Source organism: Sus scrofa, chromosome 4, assembly GCF_054392235.1.
Source record: "Sus scrofa isolate SSC_HxYL_T2T_F1_AM1 chromosome 4, Sscrofa_HxYL_maternal_Yorkshire_Landrace_v2.0, whole genome shotgun sequence".
NCBI lineage: Eukaryota > Metazoa > Chordata > Mammalia > Artiodactyla > Suidae > Sus > Sus scrofa.
This window is the reverse complement of record NC_139386.1, coordinates 73694613-73715727: the sequence shown is the minus strand read 5'-3', so window position 1 is coordinate 73715727 and position 21115 is coordinate 73694613. Positions and strand designations below refer to the sequence as shown.

At 42.0% G+C, this 21115-nt stretch overlaps 2 long non-coding RNA genes across 4 annotated transcripts in view; one reads left to right on the top strand and one right to left on the bottom strand.

Moving 5' to 3' along the window:
- LOC110260285 (uncharacterized) overlaps nucleotides 1-21115 on the bottom strand; it is a 493307-nt gene that overhangs the window by 181785 nt on the left and 290407 nt on the right. The window lies entirely within an intron of this gene.
- Nucleotides 1-21115, top strand: part of LOC102167557 (uncharacterized) — a 289014-nt gene that overhangs the window by 241566 nt on the left and 26333 nt on the right. The window contains exon 9 of the long non-coding RNA XR_014843731.1: nucleotides 20469-20527. This is a non-coding gene — a long non-coding RNA (uncharacterized LOC102167557). The remainder of the gene's footprint in view (nucleotides 1-20468; nucleotides 20528-21115) is intronic.

Genomic DNA, 21115 nt, shown 5'->3' with positions numbered 1-21115 from the left:
TTGATGTTCTGAGGCTGGAGACAGAAGTGGTGCTGCTGATAGTGACACAGGGGGAGAGGAGCAGCTTTCCTCTCACACAGGTGACAGCAGAGAGCCGTTGCCCTGCTGCTCATCCTTGTGACATGAAATTTAGAATTGAGGGTCCTCTCTCTATACTTGTCATTCCCAGTTCTAATAGGATCCGAACCAGAGAGAGACGAAAATCAGCGTATGTCAACACCTCAATAAGATGCCAGAGTAGATCCATACTGGTAATGGGGTTTCATTAGGTGTGGTAAACCAATCAAGCATATGGAGAAAACTGGAAAGGCTAAAACTGGCGAGCCCCACCCTCGCCGCCGCAGTAAGGAAGAAAGGCACCAATCCCATTGCAGGAAGAGAGAAATCGGGTGCATTTCCCACAGTGGCTTTAGCATCCTGTTTTAAATTACAATACTTTTTTCCTTAATCTCCCCCCAGATTAATATCCAGTAATAAAAGGTAATTCCCCTATCCACATTTGGCAGCTGTGAGGACATTTAGCCACTTCAAAGTCAGGTGGTGGAACTGTGTGAGGAAAAGACACGAGGTAGTTAAAAATTTGAAGAATATGTCAATTGGTAAAATTAGATAAAAAGTTACGCTGTGTTCTGCCCTACATTTGGACTATCGCAAGCAAGGCAAACTTTTCTAGGCAGACTGCTGAGGACTGCCAATTTAACAAGCTGTTCCATGCTGCAAGGGACATATTTATGGACATACTTTCAACAAGACGTACCTAGTGCTACCAAGCTGTGCTGTACTAAAGAGCAGAAAGAATCAGAACGATAGATTAAAAAAAAAATAATAAAGGATTTCACACATGGGTCCTATTAAAATCAGATCAAGTATTCTGAAATTTACAGGCAAAAATATTTAAAATAATGACAGGGTTGTTGCATGATCTAAGAAGAAAACACCCAGGAAATGCAAAAGATAAGATTGACACAGCATGTTTAGCTCAGGCTGTTGTACAACAAGGCCCTTGAAGGGAGAGAGGAAAAGCCAAACTGCATTGTGAATATTCTCGTTTTTAATCAGTTGGGTCAACACAATTCCAGCACTATTTAAAACCTAGGCTTAGCTCATGAGTGTTTTTTCAATATAAAGATTACCGTTCACAGAATCTTTCAAGAGAGATTGATTTCATGTCTCTTAATCTTTTGATGGTCCCACAGTCACCTGGAATCACTACTCTTACTGGTGCGTATTTATTCTGAGAAGCCACTGGCCATTTCCTAGGCGCGTACTTCCTGTCCCTGGGAGTGTGTTTGGGATACTGATGAGTCAGACTGTTCTCTATTTAAAACTTGCTACCTATTTCTATTTTGGGGAATGGAGATATCAAGTCAACTTAGAGCTCATCTTCTTTGTTCTGGGGAAACATTGCTCTGGGGGAAAAGTATAAACGAATTGGTGGCGGTGGTGGTTTGGCAGGAACCTGGGGTGTGGTGCTTGGGTGATGGGAGCTCCCTTCCCCAGGCATTGATTGCATCCATCCATTTACTTGACCACAGAATCTTGTAGGAGGGAAAGAAACAAAGCCAAGGACATTTTTCCTTGAGAACCAACAACTATGACACCTTTGATGGTCACCAGTGTCTGCACGCATTTTCTTCTATCAAGGACCAGGCAGTGAATATTCCAGGCTTTGTGGGTCAGAGGGTCTCACCACAGGTCCTCGGCTGTGCTGCATGGAGGCAGCCATAGATCATATGAAAACAAATGAGCATGACCGCGTTGCAATAAAACTTTATTTACAAAAATGGCAGCCTGGATGTGGCCCTGGGCTATAGTTGGATGGCAGCCTGGATGTGGCCCTGGGCTGGGGTGACTCCAGGAGGAAAGTCATTAGAAGGAAAGAGGAGTTCAAGACTGATAAACTCTAGGACCGGGGTTGCTGGAGAGGATGACTGGCACATGCTGTGAAACCTTGGGAAAGTTACTTTCCTTCTCTGTGCCTCAAGTCCTTCAAATGTAGAATGCCCACGGGAGCTCCTTCAAGGAAAGGCAGTGCAGAGTAAAATGTCAAAGTGCTTGAAGCAATATCTGGAATACTCTAAGTGCTAGGCACATGGGAGGCCCAGGATGGTCTCCAAGAATGAAGTCTTGAGCAGGAATCAGGAAAAAGGAATCATCTCTGGCTACTAAAAGTCTGACCAAGAACAAGTTATTTCACCTCCAGGGTGCTATTTTCTCCTCTATAAATAGCAAACAATATCTGTCCACACTGTTGCACAGAAGATGTGATATACTTTGTAAAGTACTGGTCAGATTGCAAATTATCTTGGTAATTACCTTCTTTGCAAGCAACTTGTATCACACGGTACAATTTTAGGACGACTAAGAAAAATGTCAGAAAGTGATTTATATAAAATGTAAATGCAACCTGGTTACCCCTTCTTAAAATTCTTCCTATCACATTCAGAAAAAGAAGGAAAGAAAGAAAGAAATGCCATCATCTATCCCATGTCTAGCTGTCAAAATCCTGTGCATGCAAAGAATTCCAATAACTGCTGCTGTGTGTGGAGTCCTCACTCCGTGCTAGGCCCAGAGAGTTACATACGTGATCTCATCTCACCCTGTGGAAATGCTGTAAGCCTAACCAGGCCGGTTTTACAGATGAGAACTCTAAAACTCAGAGGACTTAAATATCTGTCCTGTGTCAGCATCTAGCAACTAGTGAGGCTGACTCAGCCTGGGGTCCTATGCTGCTTTAACCAACCACTCCACCTGATCCTGCCACAAAAAAAGAACCTCTCTCTCTACTCTGAAACAGCAAAGTGCTTTGTTCATATTCTTTTCATGGGAATACAGTTCTACCTTGAATAGAATTTTTTTTCATGGGAATACAATTCTGCCTTGAATAGTGATTTTTTTTTTTTTTACATATCCCAGGTTATCTGATAGTTTACAAGTATCACAAGAATTGAGGATAAGCCTTGTGTACCTGTGAGCATCCCCTATTTGCCCGGCAGGTGCCTGGGCAGGGAATGGCAGGAGGACCGAGAGGGAAGAGCAAATGCACAACTTCTTGACCTTTAGCTGCCTTCCTTGAGAACGAGCTAGAAAAATCCTCCGTACCTCCAGAGACTGCTGTAAGGGTTATCTAATGAGAAAAATAATACAACTTAGTAAGGAATTATAATACCTGTTATTGAAGGGAAACGGATATCCGTTGAATATCTGTTATTCCAGGGAAAACAAGCCATGGACTGAGTTCGCAGAGACTCCCCAGCAGGAAGGGAAGCTGGACAAAAGTGCGCCTTGTTGGGTCAGAAGCAGCAACATGGAAATGGGGCACGATCAGCCTGGAGATCAGGATTTCCTCCAGAGCCTGGCAGGTTCTATTTTCTAGGGTGAGGTGCAACCGCTAAGGCTGCATGGGAGGAATGTCACTGGTGTGTGCTTGTGTCCTTGACACTGAGCTATTTCCCATAAGTGCTGGCAGACTTAGGTATAGATTTGTGACTTGGGCCAGGCCATTGGGGTGGATTCTGTTCTGTGGGTTTGAATATGCAGATTACATTTACCAGGGTCGATTAAGAACACATAGCTAAGGAGTTCCCCAGTGGTTCAGTGAGTTAAGGATCCGGCATTATCACTGCTGTAGCTTGGATCACCGCTATGGTGCGGGTTCGACCCCTGGCCTGGGAACTTCTGCATGCCATGGGTTCAGCCAAGAAAAAAAAAAAAGAAAACGCAGTTAAAATCACTCTGAAAATAGCGACAGAGTATTATCAATGTGGTCACCATCCAAGGTTATTAAACTGTACCAAGGTCAGAGTGGTTTGTGGGGGAGATGGGCTCTTAATCAAAAAGAAGAGTCAGTGGGGATTTGAGTACCGTGAGGAGAAAAGCCTGAACAACCTGCTGAATTTGCCTGGAAAGTGGGGCAGGGGGGTATTTTATTTTTTGGGGGTAGAGGCACGCAGTAGATTGATGTGGGATCTCAGTTCCCAGACCAGGGATCAAACCCAGTCCACAGCAGTGAAAGCTCTGAGTCCAACCCACTAAACCACCACCTGGAAAGCAGAATTTTAAGGACAGCGATGAGCAAATAAGTAACAGCAAATAAAGAGAGAAACGTGCAAGACGAAGATGGGGAAGTGGAGAGAAAGAAGTGGTTATATTATCAGAACTTGGAAATCTGGTGGCTAGCTGACTGGGGTCCACCCTCAACTCCCCTGCACCCTCCTGTGTGCTGTGTGCAGACAGACCTGGGACCCTGCCCTCATGCCACTTTTTCCAGGGGTGCACCTGACATCCTCAGTGAGAAAGCCCTCCTGGCTCAGCCCTTCACCAGGCCTTCCAGAAAACCAGGGGTGTTCACCAGAGCTGGGGACCACAGTCACGGCCCTGGGCTACCTTAGCTCTAGAAACAGTTCCAGGTAAGTTCTGTGAGAGACTATGGCCATCAGTTAAGTTTTCACCAGGTTTGCCAAGGGAGGCTTAAATGGTGAGAACAGCTTGTTTCCTTGACAGCAGAAAATCGACAGTTTTTTTTTTTTTAATCCTTTGTTGTCTGTCAAGAATTCCATAGAAATAATTGATGCCTAAAAACACAAGGAAAAGTGCATTTGTTTCCAACTTCAGGGTTTGCTTCCAAGGAGACTGACGAGAGGCAGGAGGAGGGTTTCTGAAATCTGAGCAGTGAGCAACAAAGACCCTCAGCGAAATGGGGCACAGGCGGAGTCCCAGGCATTGCCTTTCCGGACTCAAGGATGCGTCCAGCAGCCTCAGGACCAGCGGGCTGCCTGGGAAGCACGAGGGCAATATTTCCAAACAAAAACAAGCCACAAGCAAACAAACACCCCAGAGAGGGACAGCTCCCTCAGCACAGCCGAGTGGGGCCCGAGCAGAGCCGCTGCAGACCCGGCCAGGCTCCAGCGGGTCTGGATGTCGTTGCAGCCGCCCGGGCAGCGCCGGGAGCCGCCCGGGGCTCCCTCCAGGCCGGGGTTTCTAAAGTGGGCCGAGGGGTCGGCGGTGACCGCGGCCCAGGAGCTGTGAACCCCCGCGCTGGGCCGGCCCATCGATTATTAACGAGGCGTCATTTTAAAAAGGACTGAGCGAGGGAGGCGGCGATGGACTCGCCTACACTCCAGAGAAAACAAAGAGGATGGAGGTGGGGGCGAGGGGGGCACTGGGGAACCGGGCGCAAATGCAGCTCTCAAGTTCAAAAGGCTTATTTTGCATGAGAAAACACACGGGGACTGGAGGTGGGCGGTAAGCATCTCCCCTCCCCCATCTTTAATATCTGCTCAGCAAAAAGTCGGGATTAAAACCATCGGCCTCTGGGACACCTTAAAAAAAATCCCTTTCTTCTGTGTCCTTATGTACAAGGGTAAAGACCAGCTTTCTACGGCCAAGTGGCGAGTGCTGAGGGAGGGCAAGCAGTGGGGCGCCCAGCCGGAGCCTCTGTCCTCTGCCTGTTCCCGATTCCATGGCCCGAGGCGATGGTTTGCATTTTTAGGACAACAGCCGGCTATCGGCAAGCAGGAGACCTCTCGTCAGGCTTCATTACTGCACACAAAATGACACGGGCTCGCCCGTGGTCACACCGCGCTGATGGGCTGCTGAGAGGCCTCTGCCCTCCCTGCGATCCGCCCCCGCCTCTGGCGGGCGCCCCCCCCCCCCCCCGCCACTGCCCCAAACCTGAGCTCTGTCCCTGCTTGCCGTGCCCTACCTTGGGACAGAGGGCTCCGGCTGGCAATCAGGCTTTACCACCTTGCTTACTATTTGGTGTGTACATTTCCAGAGAGGCTCGGAGAAGAGCTCTATTTACCACCCCACCTTCTTAGTTCCGAACCACCCTCTCCCTTCCTTCCCCTCTGAGAGGCTTCCTGAATCTGAGGCTCCCTTGCCCCATCCCCTGATGGATGGGACAGGACCATTTCTGGGTACTGGGAACACAGAGAGCCAGGAATACAGACCCCTCTCCTCACAAGGTCATTTACCTTTTTAGTTACTCCCTAACTGCAGCAGTCTTCTGTGTCTGGCCTAAACCATAACTGCCCTCTTAAAAAGAAATTCCACAGCCCACAGTGGCTGGTCAGCACCATCAAATCCTGTCTAAGAAGAAGGGCTGCCCCTCCACTTGCCTTTTCAAATAAGGGGGTGGGGGGGGGCTGGGGGGGATGAGGCACAATGGTTAGCTCAGTGCTGATCCACCAAGTACTCTAACTCAATATCTCAAAATAAGAATAGGGAATACAAACTAACTGGTTGTCAGATTACTGAGTATTTTTCTGTGGAAAACATTTAAGCCAGGTTGAACTTGACCTTGAAGCTCCAGTATGCTTTTCTGAAGCCTCTGGGGCTCAAAGTATGTGGAAGACTACTAGGCAAATCCAACATCTGAATATTTGAAGAGAGCCACCAGGAGAGATGTGATGTGGGAAACTAAGAAAACCACAGACCACTGGCTAAAGGTCAGGTGTGGAAAGGGTGATCAGTGTATATTATACGGCAGTCTCGTGTTACCTATTCCATTAGTTGGGGTACGGATAGGCTCAGCAGCTATAGTGTGAGACCCTGCATAAGGAGGCTTACATAAAACAGAAGCTTATGTCCCCTTTGCTTCACAGTCCTGAGATGAACAGACCAAATTAACAGAGCACGTCTGCTCCACAAGGTTATTTGGGGATCTAAGTTCCTTTCATCTCTTTGATTGATACTAACTACTAAGGCAGTAGTCCTCAAACTTGAACACAGAGGTTGGTAAACAGTTTCTGTAAAAGATAGCATAGTAGATATTTTAGTTTTTGCATCTTGCATACAGTTGCAATTTTATATTCTTCTTTGGCTTTGTTTATTTGCTGTTGTTGGATGTTGTAACTTTAAAAATATGAGACAAGGGGATACTACTCATCCATAAAAAACGAATGAAATAATGCCATTTGCACCAACATGGATGGACATAGAGATTATCATATTAAGTGAAGTAAAACAGACGGAGAAAAACAAATATCGTCTGATATCACTTATATGTGGAATCTAATAAAAACGATACAAAGGAACTTATTTACAAAATAGAAATAGACTCAGATCTCTAAATCAAACTTATGGTTACCAAAGGGGAAATATGGGGGAGAAGGAATTAATTAGGAATTTGGGATTAACATATAAAGACTACTATATATAAAATAGATAAGTACAATTAAGGACCTAGTGTATAGCACAGGGACCTCTACTCAATATTCTGTAATAACCTATATGTGGAAAAAATTTTTTAAAAAATGACTTACTTTGCTGTACATCTGAAACTAACACAACATTGTAAATCAACTATACTCCAATAAAATTTTAAATAAAAATTTTAGAAAATAAAAATATGGAAATGATTCTTAGCGCACTGGCCCTACAGAAACAGACTCCCATAGTCACTGCCTCAGGGCTTCAGAATTCCCTGGAGGACTCTCTGAGCTCACCCCCCAGAGTTTTTGACTTAATAGGTCAGAGTGGGACCCAAGAATCTGCGTACCTAACATATACTTATGTGATGGTGATGCTGGTGGCTTGGAAACTCCACACCGAAAACCACTACCCTGCAGTGTTTTCTTTGCCTTCAAGGTCAAAGCTCAATCTGCTGCGTGTGCATGTTCCAGAGCAAAAGAAAAGGAAAAAAGCCTCTTTAAGGATATCATCAAGAAACTACACCCATCACTTTCACTCACTTCCCATTGCGTTGGCCTGACCTTGGTCACAGGGCTGCAAAAGAAGTGGGGAAATGCAGATGTTTGTCAGGCTGTGCCCCACGGTCCCACCATCCTTGGCAATTGCCCAGCTGCAAGGAAGAAAGAGCCCAGAGTCAGTGACAGAGACATCAGTGATTTCTTGGACAGGGACTCTTACAAGTCTGAGGCGAAGGTTCTGGAATGACACCCCACTGAGTACGGCAAACGGAAGGCAGGATACAGCAGCCATTTTCATGGGGTGGAGGAGGAGGCGATTACAGGGGGCATGACGTCAGAAGGGCTCCTGGGCTGTGGGGCATCTGCCTGAAGGAACGTGTCCCCTGTAGCTCTTTGAGATAGAAACTCTTGCGTTTCCTGGAGCCAGCGTTCAGGCCCGAAGAATAAAACAGTCATTAGCTGGGGGCCTGGCTACTGAAGCAGGCAGTTTCCAATTAAACTTGCTGCTCAGGAGAGGGAGGCAATCATGCCCATAAGATAAGAGTGAGGCAGGGCCAGGGGGCGGGGACGTGTGGCGAGCAAGAAAGCAGCCATCGTTGGGGACCTGGCCATACAAAGTTCACGCGCCCTGCTCCAACTTAGGGGCTTTAATATGAAGAGGAAGAAGAGGAGCACTCGCTCGGTGGAACAGTTAGCGGATTCTGCCACGCCAGGAAAGAAGGGGATCAGTGGAAGGTCTTCCACACGTTGTCAGGTTGACCTCACTGTGACTACCCTCTGTGGATGGCAGAGCCTCTCTGCTACATTCTCAGACAACAAGTAAACTCATGGCACACATGGGACCTCAAGTGTACAGAGCAGACAGTTACCAGGAGGAGTGGCTTAAGCTCCCATTTCCTAAATGTGCATCTGTTCTATGTGTCCCTCAGGAGGCCCGCAAATTCTGTAAGTCCCATTTGGTGGCTTTCGATCTCTCAGGCCTTTTAGTCTTAATGAATTTCTAGGTATTTAACAACGACTTGTGGTTGAAATACATAAATAAATAAAAATCATGTCTGTTTTATATTTCTACCAAACATTAGATTAAATGCAAATCTGCAAATACTCATAAAATTACTTAAATTTTTTAAACTGAAGAATAGTTGATTTACAATATTGTGTCAGTTTCAGGTGTACAGAAAAGTGATCCAGAGATACATAGATATAATAATAGTTCAGATTATTTTCCATTCTTGGTTACTGGAAGATATTGAGTGTCCCTGTATTACACAGTAAATCCTTGTTGCTTATCTACTTTATGTATAGTGGTTTGTATCTGTTAATCCCACACTCCTAATCTATCTGCTCCCCACTCCCTTTCCCCTTTGGTAACAGTAAATTTGTTTTCTATGTCTGTGAGTCTGTTTCTCTTTTGTACACAGATTCATTTCTATTATTTTTTAGCTTCCACATTTTAGAATATTTATGTAATCCTGGGGCAGGAAAACACTACACATTGTGGTAAAGAGAAAGTCAATAAGGTAAGGAATGTCTAATTTGACTACAATAAAGTAAATAAGCCACATTCTTAAACATTACTCCCAGAATACAAAGATCAACCAGATATAGAGGAGAAATATTTGCAACAAGTGTAACAATGAAAAATGTTAGCACTCTTCCCAGAGAACATTGAAGGCAATTCTCAAAAGAGAAATATGCAAATGACCAAAGAATATATGAACATATCATAAATATATGTGCTCAAATTAAAATGTATTTTTTCCCTATCCAATTGGCAATTTAATTCCTACAAATTGGTCAGTGTTGGAGGGAAAAGGGTACACTAATTCTGTGCTAACAGAGATATATTTGCAGTTTGCTTCTGTTCATCAAAAGTTTTAAACATAGATTACTGTGGACAGATTCTTAGAATGGCTGCCTGGCATTCATGCTCTTATGTCATGCTCTTCCCTGGCAGCTCATGAAACCTGTTACTTATGTCTCACCAACAGAATAAACACAGCAAAAAAGCAGAATATATGTTATTATGTGATTACGTTACATAAGATTGCAACACCTCTTGCTGGAATATGCTTCTCTCTCCCTTGCCGGCTTGAAGAAGCAAGCTGCCATGATGAGGGCTGCCTAGGCTGGCAGGCCACATAGCAATGAACTTTCAGCCTATCTTTAGGAGCAGAAGGCACCCTTCAGCCTATAGCAAAGAAGAATATGTATGAGTCTTTCCGTCCTACAACAGCAAGGAAATGGATTCTTTCAGTAACATGAGTGAGTTTGGAAGTGGATGCTTCCCAGGATAGCCTCAGAGGAGACCACAACCCCACTGATGAGGGACACTATGAAGAGGGACTAGCTAATTGGTGCCTAGACTCAACCCACAGCAACTGAGGTCATAAAGGTGTATTGTTTTAAGCTGTTAAGTGTCAGGTAATTTGTTATGCAGCAAAAGATGCGGATACATGCATATTAATCCCCAAATTCTACCTCTAAGAATTTATCTAAACACATTCTGCCACAAGGATACTCACAACAGTATTATTTAAATGTGAAAAATTAGAAGCAGCTAACATATACAAAAATAGAGTGTGTGTTAAATTATGGAAAATCCACAAAAGGAAATATTATTCAGTTAACAAAAATTATGATGGTGATAAACTTGCACATTTCAAGAAAAATGTTTGGACTATTATACTAAGTGAAAATAAATTTTCCAAACCAACTTGCATCATCATTCCCATTTTAATTTTTTAAATGTTTATGCATGTATAGAATGTAATCCTTGAAGTTACATACCAAATTAATAATTATCCCTGAGAAGATTATAAATTTTTTATTGAAAGGCATGCATTTTTATAATTTTCTATACTGAATATTTCATGTCTTGGTGAAACAACCACAAGAAGCTAAAAATTTTTAAATCCAAAATGGAGGGAAGGAAAGAGTCCCCAGCTTCATGAAAAAAAGAAAAGGCTAAAGTCCAATGGAAATGTTAGCTGATTTACGGTTAATAAATGTAAGTGACAAACGTCCCCAGAGGTGAATAAGTTGCTAAGAGTAATGACTTCCATTTCTTGTGCATTTAGAAGGTACCAGGCACATGCTAAGAATTTAGAGGGCATTTGTTGGTTTAAAAATGGGCTAAGGTTTGGGTTTATCCTCTGTGTTCAGAGAGATGGGCAGCTGTGGTCTTAGGCTTTCAGCCATTCTTACCCCACTTTACCCCTCGCTGTAAATTAGGTAACAAGCAAGGCACCTCCTGAGTAAGAGCAAGGAGATCTTGCTCACCCAGGACCAGGATGAACTCCCTCAAATGTGGTCTGGGCAATGATCTCAAACAGATCAACTAGTTTTACCATCACACAGCAGTTCTCAAAACCTTGCAGCTTAGGTTGCAAGGAGCCAGAGAGACGGTCTTTATTTGTTGTGGAGTCTACCACAAAAATAGAAGAGGCCCTTACTGCACACTTTCCCCTTGAATGACTGAAAACAACAGTTGCTGTTACAGATGCATGGAAAGAGCAAAGATATTTCAGTAGGCTTGAGGACAAGCTAAAAATTACCAGCTCCTCATAGGAATTACTCATTCTGCTAGAGAAAAATGGAAGGTTAGCTCTTGCCCAAATCTATCTCATTTTGCAAATCGAGGCTCATCTTGGCTTAATGACATGTCTGAGACCTCAGCTGTCCCCTCTGTAGAATAATCTTTTGTTACCTAATTAGAGTCTGGTCAGGGTGATCCCTTGGTTTCTGGAAAATAGAGGGCATGTGATTCTCTCATCCAGGTGTTTTATCAGTCAAAACTGTCTAAAAACAAGTCCAGAGGATGTATCTGTAACCCCATCCGATGACATGGGTTCGGCTTTCAGAAAGACATGAACATATAGAAACTCTGGGCTTATAGGAAATCCTTACTTAACTTCTAGTGTAACACCCTCAGCCGACTTGCCAATGGAGTTCCAGAGACTGGTAAAGACAAGTTCCATGCTCCTTCACGAGGCCAAAAGAACCCAAAACACCTGCCCTGTGACAGCCTGACTTTGGAGAATCACCTCTCGGAAGGTTACTTTGATTGCTTTAAAGATTTTTCCGTTTGAGAAAGTATACCAATGACATCTGTTCATTCTGCAACAGAAACCCACCCTTTCCCCAGGATTTTTCAATGTTTAAACAGACAGCTGAAACAAAGCTGTGTGTCAGTGTGAACCTCGTGAACTTGACTGCCTGCACCTGTACAATTAGTAATTAACATGTTCAGTAACAAAGCTGGTAGGTAAAGGTGACATCCTCGCCTCTTAATTGGAGTGATTAGCAGACCTTTTTTTGTCAACCATTCACAGCTCCCCTCAGGTGTAAAATGCCACAGGTAAAGGGATGTGGGTGGAGTAAGCAGAAAGGAGAGAGTGAACAAAAGTTTATAGGACAGATTAGGCTGGCTGAGAGGGAAGGAAAAATACGATCACTGCAAGAAACTGGCTAAAACTACGAAATGAGTAGGAACATCCATAATGTATGATACTTTTTAATGCTGATATTTTAAAAAATATATTCTTCTCCCCATTCCATTGCTATATAGGAAGACTCCACTTTCAAGAAATTTAATTTTGAATGCAAAGATCCAAATGAATTTTTTTTTAAATGAAGCCAGGCACATCTGGGGAGCCTTTGCTTCCCTAATAATACTCCATAAGGTTCACTCTGAGATTCTTGACAGCAAATATTTTGGGGTTTTTATAACAGAGCCTAATTATTTAAGGCTTTTCAGGAATACAGGAAGCAAAGATACATGTCTATGTTTCTTGTTTAAACCTCTCTTTCTTTTTTTGGAAAAGCCAATAGAGGCTCCCCTCCAGCTACTTGAGTAACTTCCTATGTATCCAGCGTTGCAAAACCCCACCATCAGTTACCAACAAACCTTTACTTATATTTCCTGGACAGTGTCGCCCTATGTTAGCAGCGTTCCAGTTTTCAGATTTTAGCCTTCAGGCCTGGCTTTTCTAGTTTCCTGATATGTTTGTCTTCTTAAAGACATGGCTCCATACTGACTATGCAGAAATGTTACTGTTTTTTTCTTTACACACTAGAGGCTCCAATATTTCTTTATAATGGGAGGGGTGATGACCATGTTGTCGGGACAAAAATCACACACATTGGTGAGCTCCATGAAGACAAGACTTACATTCCCACCATCTAGACATCACGAGCTTTTAGTGTACAGAGATGCTCAAAGGATTAGATATTCCTGATAGAATATGAATGACAATGACAAGGAGTGCTTCCCACAAGTCCTACTTTCCCGTCGCACACAGTCCTTCTGGGATGAGTGTGCCCAGATTTGCAGGGCTAGCTGAAGTCTGACTTTCCCTAAGATTCTTGTTTTCCTCTTGGGAGTGTCCTTCTTCATGTTAACCTACTTTTCTCTTAGACAGTTTGTCTGCTTTCACTGTTTGGAATTGGCTTCCCATCACCTGGCCTCTTCATTCACTGAAATTCAGCTTCATACCAATGACTGCAAAGTTTTCCAGATCATTCTGAATCCTTCCACCTTATCTTACCTCTTACTCATCTTCCATCCACATTTCCCTAATCTATAGTCTTTTTTTTTTTTTTTTCTTTTTAGGTCTCACATATGGCATATGGCATATGGAAGTTTCCAGGCCAGGGGTCAAATCAGAGCTGGAACTGCCAGCCCACTCCACAGCTCACAGAAGTGCCAGATCTTTAATCCACTGAGCGAGGCCAGGGATGGGATCGAACCCACCTCCTCATAGATACTAGTCGGGTTTGTTACCGCTGAGCCACGATGAGAACTCCTATAGTCTTTCTTTAACCTACTTTTTCAGCTCTGTATCTATGCCAGACCTTAGGGATTTAAGACCCTTGTTTATTTTGCTCACAGTTTTGTGGGTCAGGAATGAGAAAGGCTTGGCTGGGTGGTTCATCTGGATCCACATGGCCCCTGCTGGGGTGGGTGGTCTGGTGGATCCAGGTCTAAGATGGCCCCTCACCCTCCACAGGGTCTCTTCCTCCAGGACCTGCGTGCACAGCTTGGGCTTTTCACAGCACAGTCACACTTGTTACAAAGTAGCTGTTTTCCTCTGGTGAGCCTTCCAAGAGCAAGCATTCCAAAAGCCTGGGAGGAAGCTGCAAGACTTCACTTTTGTTAGTCAAACAGGTCTCTAAGTATAGCCCAGATTCAAGAGGTATGGGAGAAGGGACTCTCCCTCTCCCAGAGAGAACGGTGTGCTCATGTCCTCAGACATGGGGAAGGCACTGACGGCTGCCATCTGGAAGGCAAACTGCTTCACCCACCATCTCATTTGGACATTCTACTTTTCTTCCCTAGTTTAAATCTCTAATAGTTGCCTACCTAATATACAGGGTATTATCCTTGTACCAGGCCTACATTCAGGACTAAGTAAAACCCATCTCAGCCCCTGGGAAACTATTTAAAATCACCAGGAGGCCCTGACACTCCAAAGTCATGTCCTTTATCCACCTTCTGGGGTCTCTGATTTGAGCCACTAACATCGTTCTGGTGGGGGCAAGTCCAGGCACAAGCTTACATGTGACTCAACAGAGAGGCATGGCCAACCCGACATGAGCACGTCTTAATCCAGAACTGCAGGGCAATTTATTAAGATGAGTTTCTGTATTTCTCCTGGGGGTAAATATGGACTAGCAGTTGATGAGTGAGTGCTGGCAAGGATGTGGGGGTGATGTAATAATATAAAATATTTATCTGCCTAAAGCCAAAAGAATATATATTACCTATCATCTCCCTTTCCCCCAAAGAATACAAATAACTGAAAAGTTTTTCATCTGTGTATATTCAGAGAGAAGGAATTGATGGCAGCCATCTTGGAGATAAACTGCCATACCAACTCTTCTTGTTGTCATGTTCTTTGAATATCTACCATAGATAGATAGATGTACAGACAGACAGAAAGGTAGGTAGGTAGACAGACAGATAGGTAGATAGATACTGATACTCATATTTGATTTATATATCAAAGTCTTCATAGTTTTCCATACATAAAATCTCTACAAGATAAGAAACTTGGAGCAGTTACACCACTCAGTTCCCATCACTCGAGGTGATGGACCTCCTAGGCATCTGTCAGGTTAAAACAGTCAACTTAGGAGCCCTCCTGTGGCACAGCAGGTTAAGTATTCCAGCATCGTCATTGCAACAGCTTGGGTCACTGCAGTGGCACAAATTCGATCCCTGGCCTGGGAACTTCCACATGCTGAGGGCATGGCCAAAAACCCCCCAAAACCAATCACCTTAGTTTCAACCATCCTCCTAACACACAAAGTACATAAACTTGCACAGGCTGATTAAATTGCACTAGGATAGATCTTTATAAAAAGAGTAGGAAACATATGTAAATATCACATCTGAATTTAAATACAGTCTCTAACTGCCCTAGATTTTGCAATGTATTCATAGTCTTGAGAGGAGAAACCACTTTATAATCTGTTGAATCCTGGTAAATTCTGTTTACATGTGTTTTTATTTTTTGTTTGTTTGTTCTTGTTTTTTGTCTTTTAAGGGCCACACCCATGGCATATGGAGGTTCTCCGGCAAGAGGTCCAATTGGAGCTGTAGCTGCCAGCCTACACCACAGCCACAGCAACACCAGATCCGAGCCGTGTCTGGGACCTACACCACAGCTCATGGCAAGGCCAGATCCTTAACTCACTGAGCAAGGCCAGGGATCCAGTCTGTGTCCTCATTGATACTGTCACTACTGCAGATGAGGTGACCGGCTGCTCCCTAGTCACAGCACTCCCAGGCGATGGTACAGTCCATCTGTCTTCAAGCCTGACTCCCCCTGAAGTGGAAGATGTTGGCCCTCTCCCACACTTCGCTCAGTGTCCCTAATAGACAAGGCACTTGCAGAATGGGCTAGATGCACAGATGAGGCAAGGTCATCCCGACAAAAAGTAATTTGGATCTCAGCTGTAGTTTTTAGAGTTGTACGAAAAGGGGGGATATCAGGCAAACTGTAGGACTTAAACAGAGACTTTCAATCCCTTAGAAGAGATATTTATAGGAATGTCCAGGAACATGTCTAGATAGTCTAGGAGCCAAATGTTTTTCTTCCCTCCCTGGAGAGAAATTTGGCATTCCTCAGAACTGAGTTTTTCTAGAATTAAAATTATGGAGTCAGAGACCTATAGATCCAAAAAGGACCTTAAAAATCATCGACTCCAACTTCATAATTTATAAAGGAGAAAACTAAGTCCCAGAGAGATTAAAAGATTTATTAAAGGACACCCAGATAGTCAGTGTCACTCAGATCCGAAGTGCTGGTCTCCTGACTCCAGTGTCCTTCAGATATTTCAGTCATAATTCCCTGGTTAGGGGCAACCAGCAGCTGCAAAGCACATGGACTTTAATTTCAGGTTAAATCAGAGCTAAAGCACAGAAAAACCCAAGGGTTTCAGCTACAAATTAAACAGGTTAGAGATGTTAAGGATTATCTGATGAAAACATTTTCATCATTCACTGTTAGAGAAGGCCCTAGTTTTCATAAATGAAAATAAGAAAGAATTCCTCCATCTGAATCGTAAAAGACAGAGACAGAACAAGAACTTTGATAGACTCCACAAAATTCCCATGGATACAATGAGATACCATATAGAGTAGTTGTTCTCTCATTTGAGGCAACTGGAGCCTATAGTTGGTCAATTACCTAAAAAATTAAATAAATAAAACATCATTTTAGGTGATATAAACACACTACAATAATTTTATTTTAATTTTAAACCTGAATAGATATTTATTCTCCATGTGTGGCTAGATAGAATGTTTCCTTTAATGATGTGTATTAGTTTATTATTGCTGCCATAACAGATTACCACCAGCACAGTAGCCTAAAATGATAGAAAATTATTATCTTATAATTCTGGAGGTCAGAAGTCCAAAACAGATCTTATTGGGCTAAAATCAAGGTGTTGGCAGGGCTTCAGGGCAGCCTTTTTTAAGGGCAATTCTCTTTCCTTCTGCATTCCTATGTCGCTGGTTTATAAAATATTTATTTAAATTACACAATTACAATAACAAGCACTCCTCTCTTAAACAATTTTGAACATAAACAGAATTTGGTAGAAATTACTCCACTTGGGAGTTCCCGTCGTGGCGCAGTGGTTAACGAATCCGACTAGGAACCATGAGGTTGCGGGTTCGGTCCCTGCCCTTGCTCAGTGGGTTAACGATCTGGCGTTGCCGTGAGCTGTGGTGTAGGTTGCAGACACGGCTCGGATCCCGCGTTGCTGTGGCTCTGGCGTAGGCCGGTGGCTACAGCTCCGATTCAACCCCTAGCCTAGGAACCTCCATATGCCGCGGGAGCGGCCCAAGAAATAGCAACAACAACAACAACAAAAAAAAGAAATTACTCCACTGTGGGCACAAGGGTGAGCAGGTTGCTGGCCTGGGACCCACCGGGCCCTGGTCCACAGTGTGCTAAGAAATAAATGAAAAGTTTTCTTCCACTAGTAGAATATGTACATCTAAGTGGTTTAGGAGAGCTTCTATTGTATAAAGCACCTTGTGTAGTATAAAGCATTCCACAGATATAAGGTATCACTATTATTTCTGCTTTTAGTTCAAGGTCTGGTGCTAAGAATTAAACACATAGACATTTAAGATTAGATCTAGATAATGCATGACAAGTAGGAAAAAAAAAAAAAAAGCAGGCAAGAAACTAGCCTGATGACTAAAGAAAGTCAGAAAAATTTGCAAGTAAATTTTCCTTGCTCAAGCCAGGATAAAATCTAGAATTAAGTTAGTTAATAATGTAAGTTAAATTTCGATTAATAAAGTCTTTAATTATAGTTAAAGTCTTGCTTCCTTTATTAATTTGCTTTTACTGTCTCTGAAAATTTAGGTTTAGCTGTCTACCTAAAGAGCTATTTTTGAAAATATTTAATTGGCTGGAAAAAGTGTATTGAACCCTTTTTTCAAATGACCTATCTTTAGGAAACTGAGCTGTTTGGCTCGTTAAACTAAAAATGTATCCAGGCCTTCCCATGAAAGCATATTTTAACTCAAGCTGAGTAGAGTAGGGTAAAGAGACCCTCAGTAATATCCTGAGATTATAAACACAGATGTGTAAACATGCGACAGAAAAGCAGTGCTCAATCCAGGGTTGACGGGCTTCCCATGTCTGTGTTCTTTTGCCTTAAATGGCTTTTGTCTTTGACTACCCGACTCAAGAACGATCTCCGTCTACAAACTTGTTGAAGAAGCGTAAGAGACATTGTAAATTTAAGCTGTACCTGCCAGCCAAGGGCGTGGCTTTCTTCATCCCTATCCTAAGTGAAAGCCAAGCACGCGTTCTGTATTAGTTGGCCGAGGCTGCCATGACAAAGAGCCACCAACTACAGAAATTTATTGTATCCATTCTGGTGGCTAGAATTCTGGATCAAGGGGTTAGCAGGGTTGTGTTCTCCCTCAAAGTACTAGGGAAGGCCTCTCTCCTAGTTTCTGGAAGTTTCCTTAATTGTGATAGCATAACCCCAATCTTTTCATGACATACTCCTTGTCTGTGTATCTGTATGTGTATAAATTACCCCTTTTATAAGGACATTAAGTCACATTATATTAGGGACCCCCCCTTATTCCAGGATGACCCCATCTTAACTAATTACACCTGCAATGACCCTATTTCCAAATAAATTCACATTCTGAGGTACTAGGGGTTAGAATTTCAGTATGTGAAACTGTGGTAGACATGGTTCAACCCAAAATGGTGTCTCTAGAGGAAGACATCATCATCCTATGGTTTGTACTAATTCCCCAAGTAATTTTTAATTTTAATAACCAGTGCATAGTCCAATTTAACCAGGTGTAATAGTAATAATCATAATCACAAAAATTATGGTGAGGGCTAGAAGAAACAATAGATCAAAAAAGCAGTAAAATAAAAATTGGTTAATAAAAATTGGTGAAGTTTATCATTAGCTAAGACTAGAAGCAACATCATCAGTAAAAAGAAAAAACTAACAATGAGCACAGAAATATGAGAGGCAAAGATTCTTTTAAAAACAAGCAGAGGGACTAGATCAAGTTTAAGGAACACATGCAGTCCCCTTTAGGAAAGCACATTACTTCAAACATACCTGAAACACATGAGCATCCTTTAACTTGCTTTTGGTGCTAGAGATGAACCTGGTGGTTTGTTACCTGATAATGGTCATGGTTTAAAAGGGAATTTGGAAAAATGAAAATAAAAATAAATAAATAAATAAATAAATAAATAAAGGAATAAACCTATGGTGGAGTCTGAGTCAGGAAGACATTGGTTTTTTTAATTACTCTAGGAGTCTTCTCTCATCCCCATGCTAAGGGGGCCAGAAGAATCTTGCTTAGTACAAATCGATGCATCATTCTTATGGCAGTGGTAAGACATAATTATTATCCCCTGAGGAGGCAAAATGAATGGGCAGAAGGCATATTATGGAAGATACAAGAATTTCCCAAAGGCAGGAATGGGCTCCCAGATCACAACAGGAACGAGGCAATAACAAGCCCTCACTGACCTGGAGCAAGAAGAGGATGGGATCAGAACAGATGCTGAGGTGTGAGATTCTGTTTTGCCTGCGAGGGGAAGTGGGGGAAGAAAAAGGATTCAGAATTTACATCTGAGGGCCTGGATTCAAATTGCAGGACTCTCACTTCCTGGCTGTGTGTGCAAGCCATTTGACCCCTGTGACTCTCAGTTTTCCTGTCTATAAAATGGGCACATTTATCTGGAGAGCAGTTCATAGAAATCCATTGAAAAAAAGGGAATTTAGATAAGGAAAACAAAGTCCATTTATCTAATAAGGTACAAAATAGTAAGTATGTTTCTTTCAAAGTAAACATTTAAATAAAGTACAAACAGAAACTTTCTTTCAGTGACACAGGTGTGAGGAACACACCCTAGACTAAAAATGTTAAAGACATTTGCTCCACGTGTGCAATAAATACTAAACAAAAGAAAGATCCAAGGAATCTACAACCCTTCTTATATATCAAGTTGTATTTTTCTTGCTCAGGAATAATTACAATTTGTCCTCTTTCTATAAGATCTGTTATGTGGGACTAGTCAGTAATTTTATGGAGAGTTCAAGTTCTCAGAGTTTTTAATTTTCTTGTTTTATAGCAATATTCCATAGATATATATAGTACACTGTTCTATGTGTTAGTACACAACTTACTGAGTTTAGGTGTGTTATAGAGGCCAATGTTTTAGAACATGAAGTTGACTCTATTAAACACTGTAAACCACCATAATACCTCTTAAGAGTAAATCCTGTTCATTTGTTTTTTTTCTTATAAAAAAGAATTCACAGAATGTGCTTTGGCAGAACCTCCTATACCATGTAATTACAAAAGTAATTATTAAATTGAAGGCATAAAAATTTTATCTTTGTTATTTTTGTCTTCAATAAAACTGACTTCAGTGCCTTTAACTCACTTTCTAACTCACTAGTTTTTCATTTATAAGGAAATGACATCTTATCAAACTTTAGAATATTGCTCTGAATGATTATGAATGTAGAATAACACTGTGTTGTATTTTCATTCTCTCATAACCACAAACAAAACTTTGCATCTTTGGTATTTTTTTTCAACATTTGATGTATTAGTCAAGACTTTGGTTACAATCAATGGAAACCAAACACAAAGTAACTTACATTTTTAAAAAATTATGGCTTATAAATTTGGAAAGTCTAAAGTTGCACAGAGCAAAGGCTGGATCTAGAAATTCAAATGATGTTATCAGGTCTTTGCCTATTTGTCCCGTAATCGTCTTCTTTTGTTCACAGCCCATCCTCTCCTGCCTGACAAGTACCATATTATCTGAAGCCCCAAATACCCAGTGCTGGTAAGTAGACAATCGCTTTATCTTGTTTTTCTGTTCTTGTTTTTTCCTTTCCCCCCAAGGTTTTCCCTCTGAAAACTGCATTTTACTGCGCTGATACTGTAGCCTCTAAGCCAGGTATGACTGAGACAAAAGACTATTAAATAATTGTCAATAAGTGTACTGATTATAGTCACCTTTAAGCTCTAGAATAAGAAACATATTCCTTTGCTTAAGTATAGGGACTTTCTATACCTATATCTTTATGATGTTCAAAAAAAAACTCAAAAAAAGAAGTAGCATTTTTACTGAACAATATGATAATCTCAACTTAGAATTAATAGAATTATAGTTTCTGTACCAACTTGAGAGCTGAAAATATATTCAGGAAGTCAAAATATTCTTTAAACTCTCTTATTTGAATCAACAAACCTCAAGACTTTGGTATTTAAAATGAAAATTTCTGATATATCCCAACAATAATTCTCATTTACAAAAAAAGCATTATCCTAGCACCGTTTCACTTGCTATTGAATCATCACACTGAAACAGTAATAATAGAAAAGACAGGATAAAAAGTCATCTATTCTTGTGAATGCAAGTGACAGAACA